Source organism: Notamacropus eugenii, chromosome 5 (genome assembly GCF_028372415.1).
Source record: "Notamacropus eugenii isolate mMacEug1 chromosome 5, mMacEug1.pri_v2, whole genome shotgun sequence".
NCBI classification, from domain to species: Eukaryota; Metazoa; Chordata; class Mammalia; order Diprotodontia; family Macropodidae; genus Notamacropus; species Notamacropus eugenii.
In genome coordinates, this window is record NC_092876.1 from 124,959,805 (window position 1) to 124,978,939 (window position 19,135).

General features: G+C 42.2%; 1 protein-coding gene across 3 annotated transcripts in view; it reads left to right on the top strand.

The window, feature by feature from the left end:
* Positions 1–19,135, top strand: part of GAB2 (GRB2 associated binding protein 2) — a 242,414-nt gene that overhangs the window by 27,410 nt on the left and 195,869 nt on the right. For 2 of the 3 annotated variants that reach the window (XM_072610741.1, XM_072610740.1), the window contains one exon: positions 1–18,279. This exon is cut by the window's left edge. The exons of the other annotated variant lie outside the window; for it this stretch is intronic. The gene's annotated coding sequence lies outside the window, so the exon portion shown is untranslated. The remainder of the gene's footprint in view (positions 18,280–19,135) is intronic. 3 annotated transcript variants of the gene reach the window in all.

Here is a 19,135-nt window from a genome sequence, read left to right on the forward strand (position 1 = left end):
ATGACAAATGATCAATGGCCATATGAAGGAATTCTCTAAGTCACTAATAATTAGGGAAATGCACATCAAAACAACTCGGATTTTCTGTTACACTTGTCAAGGTGGCAAATGTGGCAAAAGATTTGTTGTCGTATAATCATGTCCAACTCTTAAAACTCTAGTGTCTTAGGCCAGATTTGAACTTGGAAAGCAGACTCTTCCTGACTTCCAGCCTAGCCCTCTATCCGTTGTACCATCTAGCTGCCCCTAGTAATAGTAGTGTTAGAAGTGTTGTGAAGAGATGGACACACCAATTCCCTTTTAATCACCCTAGAAAACAATTTGGAATGATATACAGTGAATGACTACATGTCTGTATCTTTTGACCCAGAGATTCCACTGTTAGGAATATTCAACAAAATATTTATAACAACACTTTGTAAAAGCAAAGAACTGGAAACAAAGTACATGCCTGTCCTTTGGGAAATGGCCAAGCTGGTTGTATGTGGATATAAATGGAGTATTACTTTGTTATAAGGAATGATAAACAAGATGACTCTGAATACAGAGATGTATGAGAATACCTCCATGAACTGATACAAAGTGAAATAAGCAGAACTAGGGAAAACAGTATACATAATTATGACAACAATGTGAATGAATGAAAAGAACACTACGAAAGTGAAATTTAACGGTATGAAAGCATAAGGACTAGGTTTGGCCTGACAGAAGAGATATGAGGAGGTACCTCGCTCCACCTTTTTCTTTGCAGAGGTACGAGGGAACTATAGGTATGGAATATTGCACATCATGTCAGATTTTTAATGGTTAGATTTGCTGAGCAGTTTTGTTTATGCTTTTGAGAAAAATATAAAGTGATGGCTTTCTGGAAGGGTGAGGACGGAGGAATACATTGGAAAATGTAGGTGATGTAAAAACAACATATCAATAAGACTTTATTTTAAAAGAAAAGGAAAAAAAACAGGGAATTTTAATAGCCTCTGATGTAGAAGCCAAAAAAGTTTATGTGATCTTTCTTAAGCTGCCTGAATGGTGTCCAGATTGAGAGAGTTGATGATATCCCTGGTCAGGCCACATTTTAGTAAACCTGATGAACATCACCACATCTTTCTTTTACTGATTTAAAGATTTTCAGATCTCTGGGACATCTTTGTGAATTCCCATAGCCATTGTCCAGGATTAGAGAAGGGATTAGGGGGAAGGTGTAGGAGTTCTGTCTCCATGTGCTTATGAACTGAGCCAAGGACATAGCCTGGAAGTTAACTTTTTTAAGCTCAGTTCCTGATGTAAGCTTGTGTTTCTTCTCATCTGCCACTTTCTCCTGATAGTAGAGGGTGGGAAAAAATTGTTCAGTTAATTAAGACATCTGGTTGTTTGACATTTCACTGGGGCTGTTTAGCCTGGGAGGGGCAGGGTGTGGGAGAGTCAAGGGAAAATTTTTCCTTGCCTTTTGCCTATCTGAAGGTCTGTCCTTGGGAAGAAGAAGACTTGTTTTGTATAAACTTCAGAGAGGAGAATCTGGGACCCATGAGAAGGATTTGGAAAGACAGATTTGGGCTCAGTATAAGGAAGCCCTTCCCTCATTTAGGTCTGCTAGAATAGGTTTACTGCTTAAGGCAGTGAACTCTTTGTAACAGAAAAGGACAAAAAGTGGAAAGCAGATGACTTCTCATTTGTCTGGCACATCATCCTTCATTCTTGAAAAGGACTAATGACATCATGAGGGTGATGTCTTGACTTGGAAGTGATTTGGATTTAAGCGAGGCAGAGGTTCACCTCCCCCTCTCCCCCAGAGCCAGTAGTAAGACAAGTCAAGATGACTGGCGATGGCCCAGGATGCAGTGACTGATCTTGGCCCTTTTCTGGAGGGATCTAGTGCTTTGGTTAAAGGTTTGGCTGTTGAAGGCCTCAGAGGCCAGTTAAACCTCTGGGGTCCTGAGATTCTGTGACAGTCTCAGACCTCAGTGAATTTGATGGGCTCTATCTGGATGGTAGACATGAGTAACCAAGTTCCTCGAAATTTCTATTGATTTCTGCAGCCTTTGGCCCATCTGGTTCTCCTTCACAGTCTTAGTTCTTTAGTAGTTTAGTTTGGTTTCGTTTTTAATAATTCTGTACACTATTCCTGCCCGGACTCAGAGATTCCTAAGTTGCTGGTGTTAGAAGAGATCATGGGCCATTTTGTTAACTTCCTCCCTTCTCCCAGTTTATTTTATAAAGGAGGGCAGTCATGGTACACATTTGCACAAGCCAGAATAGTTCACATAGCTAGTCGGTGTCAGAAGCATTCAGATATATAAGGTATCTTCTAAGTCATCTGTACCAATCTGTAGCTGGTCAAGCATCCTCTCCACAGTACTTCTGACAAGTGTTTATCCAATCTTTGCTTAAAGTCATAGGGAACCCACAATCTCTTGAAGTAGCCTGTTACACTATAGACAAGCTATATTTACCAGGATGTTTTTTTCCTTATATGGAGCAGAAATGTTTCTCTCTGCAGCTTTTACTCTTCAAGGCCAAGTAGAACAAGGTTTTAAAAAACCCTCTTCCAAATGAGTGTCTTCAAAATACTTGAAGAAAGTTATCATTCCCTGCCCCTCAGCCTTCTCTTCTCCAGCCTCAGCAACCCCAGTTCCTTTAATGCCCCTTTGTCACTGTCATCAGTTCCCTCATTATTCCTGGTTGTCCTTTGGACCCTCTCCAGCTCGACAGAGTTCTTCCTTTTTTTCTGGACTAGAAAGGTCCCTGCTTCTTCTGGCACCCAGCAGCACTGCCCAGTGGGTCTTTCATTAGCATTTACTCATTTCCATTTGAAATGGAACCATTTCTGGGGTGCCGTCATGATTGATTGCTTTGAATCAACACTGGCCTCTGCTCCTAGGGCCCTGCAGAGGGAAGGAGGAAGCCCTTTTGATGCAGCACAGTGTAGAGCATTTTAATTGGGTGAGGTGCAACCTGCCAATTAGCACCAATCAGGGCTCACCGAAGGTGCTTAATCATTTCACCACATTTGTGCCTGAAGTTTATGAGTTATGATAATATTGAGCATTTTAAGGGAACTAAAAATGAACTCTCACTTTGGTCTTAGGAGGTCCCACAATCTTCATGTGCCTGACAGAGAAGGATGATCGATTACGGGGTTAAGGGGAGGGGCCAGAACTAACATTTTTAGAGGGATCTGTGGTTACAAGATACTTTGACGTACATGACAGTCATGTTTCTTTTTCTTACTGTCAGCAATTTGCTTATATTATATATCACAGATCTATAGCTGGAAAGGACATCACAAGCTATCTTATCCAAATTCCTCTGTTTTTATAGGCAAGGAAACTGAGGCACAAGATTTAAAAAAAACTTGTCCAAGTGTCAGAGGTGAGATCTGAACCCAAGTTCTCCAACTCTTGAGCTGCTGCCCTTTCCACAGTACCAGTCTCCTAATTAATATTGCATGAGTAATTCAACAATATTTATAGTAGCCCATATTTATCTGTTTTTAAACATTTATTAAACATGATGTGCCAGACACTGTGTTAAGCACTTTTTACAACTATTATCTCATTTGATCTGCCACAGCAACCCTGGGAAGTAGGTGCTGTTATTATCCTCATTTTACAATTAAGGTAACTAAGGCAGACAGCGATTAAATGATTTGCCCAGTGTCACACAGCTAGTAAATGTAGGATTTCTCCGTTCCAGGTCCAGTGCTTTATCCACTATACCATTTAGCTGCCTCCTGTCTACCACATATGTGAGAAATATACATACTACATACATGCATGCTACACATGTGACATTTCCATGTCCTTGGAATGTCATAACTAGAAAGGACCTTGGAGACCATCTGGTCTCATTCCCTCCTTATACTGTGAAGTCCACAGAAAAGAAATGACATACAGTACTTTACAGTATGACCCTTTCTTATACTACCCCTCCCAAAAAAGACCTGGGTATATATTTCATATATGGTTATATGTCTATGTCTCTCTTGATAGAACATAAGGTCTTTTAGGTCAGGGATCATTTCTTTTTTGTCTCTGTATTCTCAGTGCCAGAAATAACACCACCATACAACAGTAACATCAATAATAAAGGCTAGGTTTAAGGTTAGTTAAGTACTTTACAAATATGATCTCCTTATCTCAAATGCTTTCCTCACAACTACCCTGGGAGGTAGGTGCTATTATTATCCGCATTTTTCAGATGAAGAAACTGAGGCTGGATTTGAACCCTGGGTTTCCTGACTCTTGGTCCAGCACTCTTCACTTGTTGCCTAACTTCCACTGCCATACCTGGAACATAGTAGGAGCTTCGTAAATGCTTGTTGATTGATTGCCATAATGGCAGACTTTAAGTACTGAACTTTTTCTACTCTGCCATAGCACTTTAAAGTTTGCAAAGCACTTTCTTCCCAATGATCCTTTCAAGAAGGCAGTGTGAGCATAATCATTCCCATTCCACAGATGAGAAAACTGGTTTTCAGTGAAGTGACAATCACCATCACCACTTCTGTAGTTGAGTCAAATCTAGATCTTCTGGTTTCATATTCATCACTGTTTTTCTTCTTGAATATCATGCTGCCTTAATGACTCCCTTGTGAGATTAGGACAAGTATTTCTACCCACCCTCCCCAACCCCCTGCAACCTTTTTTAAAATGAGAAAACTGAATTTAGAGAAATAGATTTTTTTTAATGGTCACATTACCAATCAACAGCAGAGTCAGGATCTGAACTCAAATTGTCTGACTTCTGATTCTGTGTTTTTTCCATTAGACTGTAGACCCTCTCTTGCTTTTAAGAGACTTGCCCTTCATGTCACCAACATTTTGGGAGATAAAATACAAGCTTAAACCACAGTCCATGCCTTCAGATATTTTCAGTTGAGTTAGAAAGTTGAGAAATATACATATGAATCATTTAATGATACAAAAGCAGTACATAATCAAGTGCCAGGAAGGGAGTGATACCAAAAAGTACAATAAGAGTTCAGAAGAGGAAAAGATCAAACCATGGCCTTATCTCCCAAGGCTTCATGGAGGATGAGAAGCTTGAGCTGAACCTTGGATTATGGGGGCCACTATGGGAGACTGAAGCAGAAGGCTTGGGGGTAGGAGGTAGGAGGAGATCATCCCTATGCATTCCTCTTATCCCACTAATGCGAATACACTGAGTTTCAATCAATCTCCCTCCCCATTTCCCAAAGTCACTCTATACCACTGTTGTTTTAGTCATGTATGATTCATCATGATCCCATTTGGGGTTTTCTTGGCAAAGATACTAGAGTGGTTTGTCATTTCTCTCTCCAGCTCATTTTACAGATGAGGAAACTGAGGCAAATAGTTAACTAACTTTCTCAAGGTCACACAGCTAATAAATGTCTGAGGACAGATTTGAACTGGGGAAAAAGAGTCTTCCTGACTTCAGGTGCACTGTTAGACCCTGATTGTAAGAGGGAACTATAAGAGTCTCTCAGACCTGGAAGGGACTTTGGAGTTTATAGTCATGGTATAAGGCAATTAGTCATCTAACTACCAGTGAAGGGAGATCATCCTTCAGCCATAGGGGTGCTTACTAATTCTGCAGGCATTTCTTCTTCTGGACAGTTCTGAGGTGATAACATATTGTGGGGAATGGACACAGAATTGGATTGGGTGTCAGAGTGCCTATTCTGCAGTTAATCAGCTGTGAGACTCTGGGCAAATCACTGACTTACCTTTTGTGGGTCTCAGTTTCCTTATGTGTAAGGTAAGTTATTTGAACTAAGTAACTGATAAGGATTCCTCCAGCTCTATATTTCTGGTCCTAAGTAAAGCAATTCTTCCTTCTGTTGGCCCACACCGGCCTCTCTGCAGTTTCAATGCACTTTCCCCAGTGCTAGCTCCTAGTATCCAATACCCAAAGCCCTATAAAAAGACAGATCCTCTTACTCCTCTTACTCCATAGAGAATATGTCTAATCGCTCTGACACATGGAAGCCCTTGAAATCCTTGTCTTAATCCTTACCTCTTAAAGGAGTCCAAGCCATATTGTACACATTGGGGTGGTGGGGGATCCCTTTTGCTCATTTCCATGAACATAAAAACTGAAGCCAGTGACATTTTTGGGGTAGGGGAGTCTTTGTCTTGGGACTCACTCAGAACCTTCTAGGTTTATTGAGCAAATGCATATATAGTGGCATAGCCTGCCCTACCTACCCCAGGGTCAGAGCAGATGTTGGGCCAAGTCATCATGATAAAAACTGGGTGGGGAGGGGAATGGTCTTTTGCAGTTGAAACATTTCTGACCACAGCCTTGCACTCGGTTGCCTTAGTGGCTCTAATGGGCAAAAATATTTCTGGAGATGGGAGATAAAAACACATTTGTCATTGTAACAGAACCTTCTGGGCAGTGTCAGAGGAAGCAGAGATGATGAATGATTCAAGTCGGGTTTTTGTCTGTGCAAAATCATAGATTAGAGCTGGGAGGGAGCTTGGAAGGTTAAATGTGGATGAGACCTTAGAACAGACTTTGTTTTAGTCTGGAGCTCTTGTTTTGCAAAGGAAACATTAATACAAAGCTAACAGTTATATCACACTTGATCATTTTACATACACTATCTCATTTTAGTCCTCTTGGTAAGTGTGCAAAAAAAGAGTATTGGTCTCATTTTGCAAATTGGGAAACTGAAGCTCAGTAAAAGAAAGTAATTTGCATGAGGTCACTTGGCTAGCAAGTTCTAGGACTAGAATGTCCATCTCCTATCATTCAGTCCAGTATTCTTTCTGCCCTACCACACTGCTTTCCAGAAATTAGGTCATATGAATACATTGGTTATTAGCATTAGGGGAGTGGAAAATGGGTCATGGAAAGTTGGTGTTGAGACTAGTATGGGGTCACGGGTTTAGGAGTGGGGGCGGATGATCTGCTATGTCCTGTGTAGGAGGACTGACTGTGTCCTATAATGGGGCCTGGGGCTATAACAGCTTGCAGGAGTTGTTTCTGGGAGGTAGGGATAACCTCACTGAAGTAGACAGAGCAAATTCCCAGGATGCCAAGCTACTGAGTAGAGTCTCCAGGGTGGTCCCCTCATTTTCCAGTTAGAGGACTGCAGGTTTTTCTCCCAACACCTCTTTCCTTTTGGGAAATGGCCAACTGGGGTCAAGTGCCTTTGTGACTGTGAAATGAACAGTGTTCGGGGACTTGAAGGACCTGGATGCTAGTTCTGGCTATTGAACTGATCCAGGCAGATAATTTAATTTTTCTGGGCCTCACCTTCTTTGTCTGGTATGAAGAGGATGAACTAAGATGTCTCTGAGGTCCCTTCTGGTTTCAGATGCTATGGTCCTAGGTATTCTGGTTCCATTATCTTATTCTACAGATGAGGAAACTGAGATTCAGTGGTTATAAGTGTCTTGCCCATGGCCCCACAAGTGTTAAATGGAGCTGAGATTTGAACCTATGCTTTTTGACTTAATTTAATGCTCTTTCTATATATAATAGTGAGCTGGCCTTTATGTTGATTATTTACTATGTGTCAGGAAGTGAGCTAAACCCTGGAAAGAAGAAAGAAAGGCAAAAACTAGCCCCTGCTCTCAAGATACTCATAGCCTACTGAGGGAGATGGTATGCAAACAAAAATGTACACACAAGATACTTACAGGATAAATGAGAGAGAGGTTCAAAGGGAAGGCACTAAGATAACAGAGGCCTGGGAAAGGTTCCAGCACAAGATGAGCTTTTAGGTGAGACTTCAAGGAAATCAGGAGAGGAAACAAGAAGGGAGAGCATTCCAGGCATGGGGCACAGCTGGTGGAAATGCCCAGATTGGGAGATGGTAGAGACAACAACAAGGCCAAGTGCCAAGGGATTTCAGAGTACAAGGAGAGGAAGAAAGTGTAAGGAGGCTGGAAAGGTAGGAAGGAATCAGCTTTTGAAGGGCTTTGAATGCCAACCAGAATTGAAGCCAGATAGCAAAGGTCTTTGCTTCCCACTACCCATGGTGCTATTCGTTAGCTCTCCATCACTAGTGATGGGCAAAAATAAATCCTTGCTGCTCATCATGTGATTCCACAGAGGGCTAAAATCATGAGTGCTTCCTCATAAGGTCTCAGCCATGGTTTGGGAAAGTCTGGCACTGGTCTATGCGTATGACCTCAGGGCAGTAAATCACTCAGCTTCTCTGCACCTCAGCTTCCTCATCTAGAAAATGAAGACTTGATTTTGAGGCAAGTCATCTAAACATTCCTGCCTCAGTTTCCTTCTGCAGAATGAAGGTGTTGCAGTATTTGGTGAGGTCCCTCCCAGCATAGGGTCCAAGGAATATAGGATTTTGAACTGTGAAGGACTTTAAGGCCAAAATAATCTAACGGCCCCATTTCACAAATTAGGAAATTGAGGTTTACAGAACTGTTGCATGAAAGTTCACCCTCACCATCTCCTTAAAATTAAAAAAAAAAATGAACATCTGAAACTGACAAGAGTCACCTGGAAAATTTTCTGAAGCCATGACACTCTTTGGCAGACTGGGGAAGGCTCGGGACCCCCTTTTCAGAATCATATCATTTTATACATAAAATAAAATGTATAGGACTGCAAAGGAAACACTGAAATGCAATTCTCAAAAAAACCCCAACAAAACCCACCCCAAATCAAAACCCACCTCCCTTTCCCCCCAATCCAAGTCCATAGACTTCTGGTTAAGAATCCCTGTGCTAGAGGAAAAAGGTAAGGATTTACATGCTCCCCCCCACACCCCCCTTGGTGTTAACACTTTTATTTTCCTATACTGCAGGGTTTATACATGCAAAAATTGATGGAATTGTATGCAATTCAATTATTTTAAATATGCAAAAGAGACACCTCAAAACAGTGTATTTTAGAGACTTAGTAGTCATTCACTTCCACTAGTTAAGCTTTCTGATAGCTACATACTGTTATCAGACCACAAGGGTGTTAGTGAGCTAACATTAGATTACAATGTTGGGATATATATTAAGGATATAATTTCTCCTTCCCTAAAATAAGGAGGTTGGGCAGGGAAGGCCAAAGCCACAGAGATACCTGGACTTCTGGGCAGGGTGATGGGTGTTGGGTGAGGGTTATCTGTTTTCATTTCTATTGAGGATTGTGGGCTTGAAAAGAAATTAGTCTTGTTTGCTTATTTTCCGGAGGAGAAACTGAGGCCCCAAGGAAGGAAATCGATATATCCAAGATGAGTCAGAAAGTCTTAACACAGCTGGGGTTAGAACCTTGGTCTTTCAACTCTTGGTCTTCTGCACCTTTCTCTCTATGCCACATCGTCATTGCTGAAAAAATTTGCTGCCTCAGATGTTGACAGAGATAATAAGGAGAGGCAGAAGCAAACAGAACTGTCTAACCAACTGAGCAGTGGTCTACTGGCAAGAGCCAAGCCTGTAGAAAAAATAAATACACAGATCTTCATGCTGTGTGCAGTGTGTATTGATCTCTTTTTTTATATAAACTCAGAGGCTGAGCGAGAAGGTCATGGGATTGAAGAGAAAGACGTCACACCCTAGACAGGCTTCACAGAGGTGGCATTTTCAGACTGGCATGCTAAATTAGGCTCAGCCCATCCTTCCCATTCACCAACGTGAATGTTTGGCATGTGAGAATGGAGTGGGCCCCCTCACTGCTGGACTATATGGTACAAATCTTTCCTCTAAATGTATGCAAAGAAGGTAAATAGAAAACTGGTTTTGCTTATTTGATGTAAAAGGCTCATGTTTTCAGTGGGGTGCTCTGAAGGTGATTTACTAGACTGTAAATTCCCTTCAGGACAGTGACCTATGCTTGTGTTTGTGGCTCTCCCAGCTCTGAATGCAGAGTTAATTCTTAAGAAATAGTGATTTTGTTGAGTTCTAGGGGACTCTCCAGGACATCCCAGAACCTCACATGGTGCCTGGTACGTAGTAAGTGACTAACTTGGTGATTGATCTAAGCCAAGGGTTCTTAACCTTTTCTGTATCCTAGACCCTTTGACAATCTGGGGAAGCCTATGGTCCTTTTATCAGGATCATGTCTTCAAATGCATAAAAAGAAATAGGGTTACCAAGGTAACCAAATATATTGAAATAATTATACATTTATATCTATATCATATGTACCTAAAAACAATAGCCTCATGGATCTCCAGATTAAGAACCCATGATCTAATCCTGCCTTATACCCTGGCTTTCATTGAAATATCCCTGAAAGACGGTCATTCAGTCTTTGCTCAGAGGCCTCTGATAAATGGAAAACTCAGTATCTTTTCCTTCTAAACAAGGATGACCAGTGAGTCAATCAATAACATTTATTAGGGACTACGATATGTCAGACACTGTGATAAGCACCCGAGATACAAAAAAGAAACAAAATATAGTCCCTGCCCAGCATCTAATGGGAGATACAGCTTACCAACAGATATATACAGACTAGCTATAGAGCCCAGATCAAAATAAGAGGGAAGGAGCTAGAATTCAGAGGGGCTGGGGAAGGTTTCCTGCAGAAGATGGGATTTTAGTTGGGACATAAAGGAAACCAGGGAAGGCAGGAGATAGAGGAGAGCCTTCTAGACATGGGGGACAGCCAGAGAGAATGTGAGAGTGAAGGAGGGAGTGTCTTGTTCGTGGAACAGCGAGGTGTTCCTGAATACTTGTTAAGGAGTAAGGTGTAGGAAGACTGAGAAGGTCGGGGGCCGAAGTCATAAAAGACTTCGGACACCAGAGAAGTTTGTACTTGATCCTGCAGGCAATAGGAGGCCAGGGGTGTTTATTGGGCAGAGGAGTGACATGATAGGCTGGAACTTAAGAAAATCACATTAGTGGAGAATGGACTGGAGTGGGGAAGGACTGGAGGCAGGCAGACCCATCAGCAGGCTAGTGCAATAAATCCAGGGGTGAGAATCTGTACTAGTGGTGGTAGTGTCAGAGGAGAGAAGGGGGAGTATTGGGGAGATTGCAAAGGTGAAATTGAAAGGCTTGGCAACAGTGTGGACATGGCGTGATGAGAGAAGGAGGAAGGTTTGAGGGAAGATCATTTCTATTTTGGACATGTTGAGGTAAAGATGTCTACTGGACATCCAGTGCGAGATGTGTGAAAGGCAGTTGGAGATGCGAGATTGGAGGACAGCACAGAGACTGGAGCAGGAAAGGTAGATTTGGGAATCATCAGCTGAGAGCCTCTTGGCTCCTGACTTAGCAGGATCTCATACTGGAGTCACCGCAAAGGCCTTCACGCTCCCTCATTCTTGTGCCTTTTTTCTCTTTAACCATTTATTTCCTTACAGTTTTATTTTTTTTTAAAGCCTACATTAGAAAAATGAAGAACTCTTAGACTCTCTTCTCATGTTTTCCCTAAAGGAAAGAGATTAGAAAGAAAATAAAAACCATTCTGTTACCCCCTGTTGAACTTCAAGGGACAACTGTTTGAATTCCTTTGACTTCCTGGAGTTTCGTGGGACCATGGTAGGGGGTGGCTGTCTTTGTGATGCACAGAGATTGTTGTTGCAGCTGTGATGACAGGTCAGATCTGCTGTTACTTACAGGGCTCTCTGTATGTGCCAGGAGTCTCCTGCCTCTTTAGTCCTTAGTGCTTCCAGGGCTGAGGAAGGTTTGTGAGAGGGCATGAAGGACCCTGATGCTTGGGTTCAGCACCTAGATTCAGTCCCATCTTTACTTTGGGTAAGCCATTCCAAAAGTCAATAAATATTAAGCACTTGCTATATGCAGGCATTGTGTTCAGGGCTGGATGCCTACACACACACACACACACACACACACACACACACACACACACACACACACACACACACACACACACACACACACTCTCCCTACCCTCAAGGAGCTTAAAATCTAATAAGACAACTCAGCAGAGGAAGCTATAAAGGGGAAGGAAAGGGAGCTGCTGAAAGGTATGGGGACCAGGAACGAGTGCAGAGATGTGGTATTCCAGGAGCCAAAATGAAGTAGAGTAGCTGATAGGAATTGAAGAGTTAGCCAGAAAATTTTGAGCCCTCTTTAGGGGGAGAGCCCTGCAATCAAGGAAAGAGGCAACCAAGGCTGCTGAGGGATCAAAGCTGAATGAGTCTCCATGATGCCATTTCAGGTGATAGATTATCCCTGGGGAATCATGGTGCCAGTGGAGCCCAAGCCAAGCCAAGCAGCTCAAGGCCCCTCTGGGCCACTGTACTAAGGGCTTTACAAATTATCTCATTTGCTCTTCACAGCCACCCTGGGAAGTAGGTGCAATTATTATTCCCCATTTTACAGATGAGGCAAATGGAGGTGAAGTGACTTGCCCAGGGTCTGGTAACTGTCTGAGATTTGAACGCAGGTGTTCGTGACTCCAGGGCCAGCTCCTCATCCACTGGGCCACTTTCTTTTCTAGGAAATTTAAAATGCTGTCAAGATGGGAGTTGTGTTATTTATTGTGAACTGATCAATTACGTCTCCCAGTGCTGGTACAGAGATAACAAAAAAATATTTTATATAGACTAGAAATCCTATCATTCCTTCTTCCCACCCATTGCTTTCCTTGTGTTTTTAGAGGCCAAACCATTCAAGGATCTTCTCCAAGGTTACATTAAAAGATGTATGTGTTGAGTTGTTTCTTAGGTAAGAGGGCTGGGACCCATCAATACTGAATCCATTAAGGAGCTGGAGGAATTTTCCATTCTAGTCCATGGCTTGAGAGAGGGCATGCAGAGGGAAGAACAGGGGGGTAATTCAGAAGGTACTAGAGTCCATCCCTGAGTTTGCTGTAGGAGACTGAAAGATGAATTCACTCAGTGACCTTGTTGGAGAGGGGCTTGGTAAGACCCTTAGGCAAGAAAATAGGGCTAGGGAAATACCCAGGAGCCCTTCAAGGCAAAAATCATGGGCAAGTAAGAAGAGTGGACACAAAAGGGGGAACTTAGAAGTTATCCAGCTGAACACTCTTGGTTTTTAGAGATCTACAGGGGCAGCTAGCTGGTACAGTGGATCGGTTGTCAGGCCTGGAGTCAATAAAACACATCTTCCTGAGTTCAAATCCAGCCTCAGACATGTACTAGCTGTGTGACCCTGGGTAAGTCACTTAACCCTATTTGTCTCAGTTTCCTCATCTGTAAAATGGAGAAGGAAATGACTAACCACCGCCAAGAAAACCCCAAATGGGGTCACAGAGTCGGACATGACTGAACAACAACACGGCCACACAGTGACTGAACTAATACTCAAATGCATTGCAGCCTGCTGTTGAGACCAGCTCTTCAGTCATTCTCAGTTCTGACTACGCATGGGGGTGGAGGAGGCAAGGACATTTTTTGAAGTGAAGAGTAATTGGCCCAGAGATCCTTATGGAGAAACCAGAAGTATGTCCCCTGTTGTTTATGAGTGGATTTTTTTTTTTATCTTATTCTAATTATTTGTGCTCCTCTCTTAATTTCCCTCTTTGTTGGTAAGGTCCCTAAGGGTTGAGACAGTGTCTTAGTTTTCTACCTCCTAGTTCTCAGTCTTTTTTGTACGTATTCTTAATTTAGATTTGTTGATGAATGAATGACCTGGGGGTATCCTAACTTTTGGAACTGTCACTTCTCTGTCCTGGACACTGTGACTGTCTTAAGAAAAAAGGTCATTTAATGTTCTTTTCTATTTTTACTATTGTATGATTACTGTTAGATTATGTCAGACTGTCCCTCACCCTTGCTGAGCTACCCTAATGTGGCACCAACTTGACTTGCAACTGTTTCTTTGTATTTGAAGGATTTTTCTTAAATCAAAAAGATTTGATCAATCTCTCCTTCTCCATTCCAATTCCTACATAAGCCACAAATGTTTCTTAAGTGAGAGGTTCTGTGGTAAAGCAGCACTCTGCTAGGGACACAAAAAAACTAAGCATTCACAACTTAGATGTCCAAATGAGACCATGATGGACACCACAGAATGGGATGGAAACAATAGCAGGAGACGGGTAGATGTGTGTTGTTAAGTGTCCAGTTGGATTAATGGCTCACCAAAGATGAATTCCTAGCTTGAACATGAAGCAAGGATGCTCTCTTATGTCGTAGGGATCTAAAGGTAGTGATAGATGGGGAGGCATGGTGTGTTCTATTACCTCTGTTCCCAGATATAAGTTTTGAGACCTTTGAGCATTTGAATTATTTAACAAGCTGAAAGGGTGATAAAAATAAGGTAGGGAGAGTATCTGATGGACTACCTCATGGCTGACTTTGGACCTCTTCTTATAGACATTGGGGTCTTGGTTTTCATGGCCTTGATTGAATTCTAAGAAACTCTTTGCCTCACCCTATGTTATGAGGTGGCGCAATCCAGTATTTGTTAAATGCTTACTCTGTACCAGACCAGTACTGAGCACTACGAGTTACTAAGAAAAAAATTTTTTTAACTGTTCTTGCCCTCAAGATCTAATCATATAAAGAGTAGATGGAAGGTCATCCCAGAGAAAAGGTACTAGAGGTAAGAAGTGGGTAAGAGTGAAAACCTCTTGCACAAGATGGCATTTGAGCTGAGTCTTAAAGGAAGCCTGGGGATTCACAGGAAAAATATACAAAGTTTATTCCTGTTCTGAATTTCTAATTTAACTGGTAACTTTCCTCAGAAAATCACAAGTAGGCAGGGCCTTTTTTTTTCTGTTCAGCCCTTCACATTCTAGGTTTTCTTACCTCTATGAAGTAGACTTGTAGGAAAATATCCAAGACTAAAACAGGCTCTAGAGCCCTTCCTTTGTAACCAATAAGTACAGAAAAACACATTTAACCCATTAGTCATGTCAAAAATGTGTGTCTTATTCCATGCGAGTAATATATTATCACACCTATGGTCAGATGCCAAGGGTTAGGAGCCATATTTTATGTATAGTCTTCTGCATTGCATTGCGCAGGGAAGCTGGGAGGCAGAGATGATGAGGGGGGGCGTGGGGAATAGTCAGTGATATCTACTTTAAACAGGTTGAATTGTATTACAAGATTCTTGTGAGGGAAGGCCTTAAATCCAAATCATGAAATGTCTTGTAAGTGATTATTGTCATAGAGGTGAGAAGACCTGGGTCCAAATTCCATCTTATGAGCCACTTAGAAGCAATCCTGGGCAGTTCCTTTAGCCTCTCTCTGCCTCAGACATCTTCCTTGGCCACATGCGCCGTTGGAGGGGGGATCCCACGCCACATAGATCTTTTGGGCATTTGCATTTACTTCTCATTTCTTTAAAGTCTCCCCAGGAAGCATTGCTGCTTACTTAGCAAGCCAGCTGCAGACTGGCTCCCAAGTTTGTTTTCTTGTGATGAATGAGCTTGCTGGTTGGTTGTTCTGGTCGGGTGGTGGCTGATGGCTTTGTTGGAAACTGTTCTGTAAAATAGGGATCACCGTTGTACTGAGGAAACAGCTTTAAAAACCTTACATGCTCAAGAAATTGGAGTGGCTTTTACCACTACTCCTCTGAGCACTTCATCATAGGCTGCCTTGAAGTGCTACTGAATGCGTTGTGTATGTAAGTCTCATCTCCTGATGAAGATATTGCTTCTGGAGCACTGGGATCATTCCTTAATTGTCTGTATTCCTCACCTGCCCGAATCCTGGGCATGAGTCAGTCAGCATCAGGGGAACCCCTGATGCAGAAAGTCTTAACTTGGGATCTGTGAACTCATTTAAAAGGAAAAAAATAACTATATGTCGATATATTTGTTTTTCTTTGTAATCCTATTTTATTCTATGCATTTAAAAACGTTATTCTTAGAATTTTAGACTTTGAGCTCCTATTTAGACCGTGAGCTCCTTTGCCTTTCTTTGTGGCTACAGCATCTGCCACGGTGCCTGGCACATAGTAGGTACTTAAAAAAGGCTAAATGATCAACTGACAGACCAAGAAGGGGTCCATAGATTTCACCAGCGTGCCCCTGGGAAACGCAGCCCAAAGAAAGATAAGAACCTGTGATCCAGTCCAGCTGACTCTTTTCATGGAGGAAATTGAGACCCACAGGGGCAGGGACTCACCCAAGGCCACTAGGTATTTAAAGGAAGAGGCGGGGCACTTGACTGAAATGAAGGTATTTCTGGTTTACTGCGCGCCAAGCCCTGTGCAAGACTCTGGAAACACTAGGGTTACAAATACCAAAGAGAGTTCCTGCTTTTGAGGACTTTATACTCTAACGGGGCAAAGCAAACCCAGGTGTTGGCACAAAGGTGAGTTGGGTCTTTAAGGACAGGAGTAGTTTGACACATCCATTTATCTTTTTTCCCTTCCATTAAAAGTTGGGGCTTTTTTGCCTTAAAATAAGAGCGTGGCCATTTCCTTGCTATTGAACTCTGCTTTATAACAAAAACAGTTAAGTAACACCTACAAAACAATCATACCTAGTATCTGATGTCAGAGACACATTTCACGTCTGATGTCATGGACCACATTCGGCCTCTTCCTATGAAAAGAATATCGCTTTTCAGCTACCACCATATTTGACTGTCGAGCTTTTGGGGGGCTTTATATGTCTAGCATGGTGGGATTTCTATGTTAAAAGGTATGATCCAAGAGGATTCATAACAGGAGGGTTGGGTTTGAGCCAGTACTTCTTCTCGCTAGTTATGTGTGAATTCAAGTTGCCCAGTTCATAAAATGAGGCTGAACCAAGTGAACTTTAAGGTTCCTTCCAGATCTGATGTTCTCTGAGATGGTTGCTTTTCCTACCATAACTGTGTTCAGGTAGGGTATTCAAAGCCACAGAAAAAATTCAATAATTCCGGTGCTTGAAACAAGGTCTTTCACACTGCAGTTATTTCATGCAAAGTTGATAAAAAAATTAATTGGACTAAATGGTCTGCCTGAAGAGAGAGTTGGGGTCCCCATCACAGGAGGCATCTAGTCTAAATGGAATCTAGACCACTTCTAGGGGGTCTAGGTGGCTCAGTGGGTAAAGTACTGGGTCTGGAGTCAGGAAGACTCATCTTCCAGAATTCAATTCTGGCTTCAGTAACTTACAAACTGTGTGATCCTAGGCAAGTCACTTAACCCCGCTTGCCTCAGTTTCCTCATCTGTAAAATGAGCTGGAGAAGGAAATGGCAAATCACTCCAGTATCTCTGCCAAGAAAACCCCAAGTAGGGTGACAGAGACTCATACATGACTGAAAAATGACTGAGCAACAACAGAAGATCACTTGCTGGAGATATTGTTATAATTGTTGGAAAAGATGACCCCTGAAATTGATTCCTGTTTGAGTATTCTGAGATCTTGGCTTGTAAAGAGGAGGCAGAAGAAGCTGAATTTTATATGATGGAATGGTGCCATTTTCAAGCATTAGGATGTGATCTAAGTTCAGAAATCATAGGAAAAAAAGGATCCGTGAGCTGGAACGAAGCTAAAAAATCATTTAGTCCAATATCTTTATTTTACAAATGAGAAAATTGAGGTCCATCCAGAAGAAATAAAATTCAAGACCAGTCTTGTAGTCCCAGCTCTGTGTTCTTTCTGATGTATTGCCTGGCCTCCCTTAAACTTTCCTTTGACCTGGGACCTGTTAGTCTGCTTGTTACCTTCTGTCTGGAACAGTTTCCAGGTTGCTCGTCTTAGAGGCAGGGCACAGGCAAGTATAGTTTTACGGAGATTTTCCAAAGCTAGGATACTGTTAGCTGTTTGGCTAGACTCTAGCTGGAGTGATAACCAAAGCTGGGAGGGAAGGCTTTCTAGATGGCCTTGGGGGATTATGCAGCAGATGGGAACTATACATATTAATGAACAGTGTTAATCTGTTGAGGTTCCCCCACTCCCTCCACCCTCTGCCAGACAGCTGGCCTCGGAAAGTTATTGTTTGTGATATTGCTGGTTGAGCAGCCTTGTCTTTGTGGTGAGTGCCAAGTATGGCTGCCCAGTGGGGTTCCATGTTTAACTGAGGTGGTAGACAAGATAGATGTGAGAATCCAGGAGTAAAGAGTGAGCTCTTCATAGGTACGGTCTTAAGTCAGAACATGTTTACTGAAAAACTGTTGTGTCTGTCCTTAATATGGTAGTAGGGGCTATGAGGGGCTTCTGGGTGGTGCAGTGGATAGAGGATTAGACCTAGAGTCCGGAAGAACCAAGTTCAAATCTGGCCTCAGAAACTCACTAGCTGTGTGATCCTGGGCAAGTCACTTAGTCCTGTTTGCCTCAATCTCCTCATCTATAAAACAAGCTGGAGAAGGAAATAGCAAAGCACTCTAATATCTTTGCCAAGAAAACCTCAAATGGGATCATGGAGAGCCAGATGTGAATGGACAACAAAAACATGACTGAAAAACCGACTGAATTAACAAGGGCTATAACTTCAAAAGTATCAGGTATGTTTCCTGCCTGCTTTCTAGCTTATGCTCTTGTTGGGGAAAATGGATAATATTGTGGAACAAATGAGGTAAGACCTATGAAGCAATTTCAATCAATCAACATTGATTAAGTATCTACTATATGCCAGGCATTGTGCTGAGCTCTGCATTTAGGAATGATGATGTTTTGACCCTTAAATGGCCCTGTGATTTCATAGAAGTAGGCACTTCCTTCAAAGAGGCAGATCACAACTTAGTCTAACGTCCAGCCACAAGCTTTATCATGCACAACAAGCATTTTACTAGGAGACAGGGAGACAGAGTAAATAGGCAGTTGGTGGTACCATGGACAGAGTGCTGGACCTGGAGGCAGGAAGACCTGAGTTGAAATCTGGCCTCTGACACTCACTAGCTAGCTGTATGACCCTAGACAGATCATTTAATCTGCCTACCTCAGTTTCCTCCCTGGGTCAAATGAGATAATATTTGTAAAGCGTCTAATATTTGTGTAGTACCTAAAGTGCTATATCAGTGCCAGCTGTTATGAGTATCATTAAATGAAACAAATTGTTGTGGTTTAGTCATTTTGGTGGTGTCTGACTCACTCAACTGCACAATTTTGGGATTTGTCGGACTTGTTGCCTGTGCCCCAGGAAGTTCATTTTTGAGAAAACCTTATGGTCCTGCAAGATCCCATCAGCCTGGGTTCTCTACCTCATCTTAATTTTCCCAGCTATGCTCCTGGTGTATTATCTTCCCTCCCCCTTTTAGAGATTCCCTTTGTAAATAGTCTTCTGATACTACATTGTAAAACTCCTTGAGGCCAGGGACTGTCTTTTTTGTATTTATATCCCTGTGCCATAGTAGTCCCATA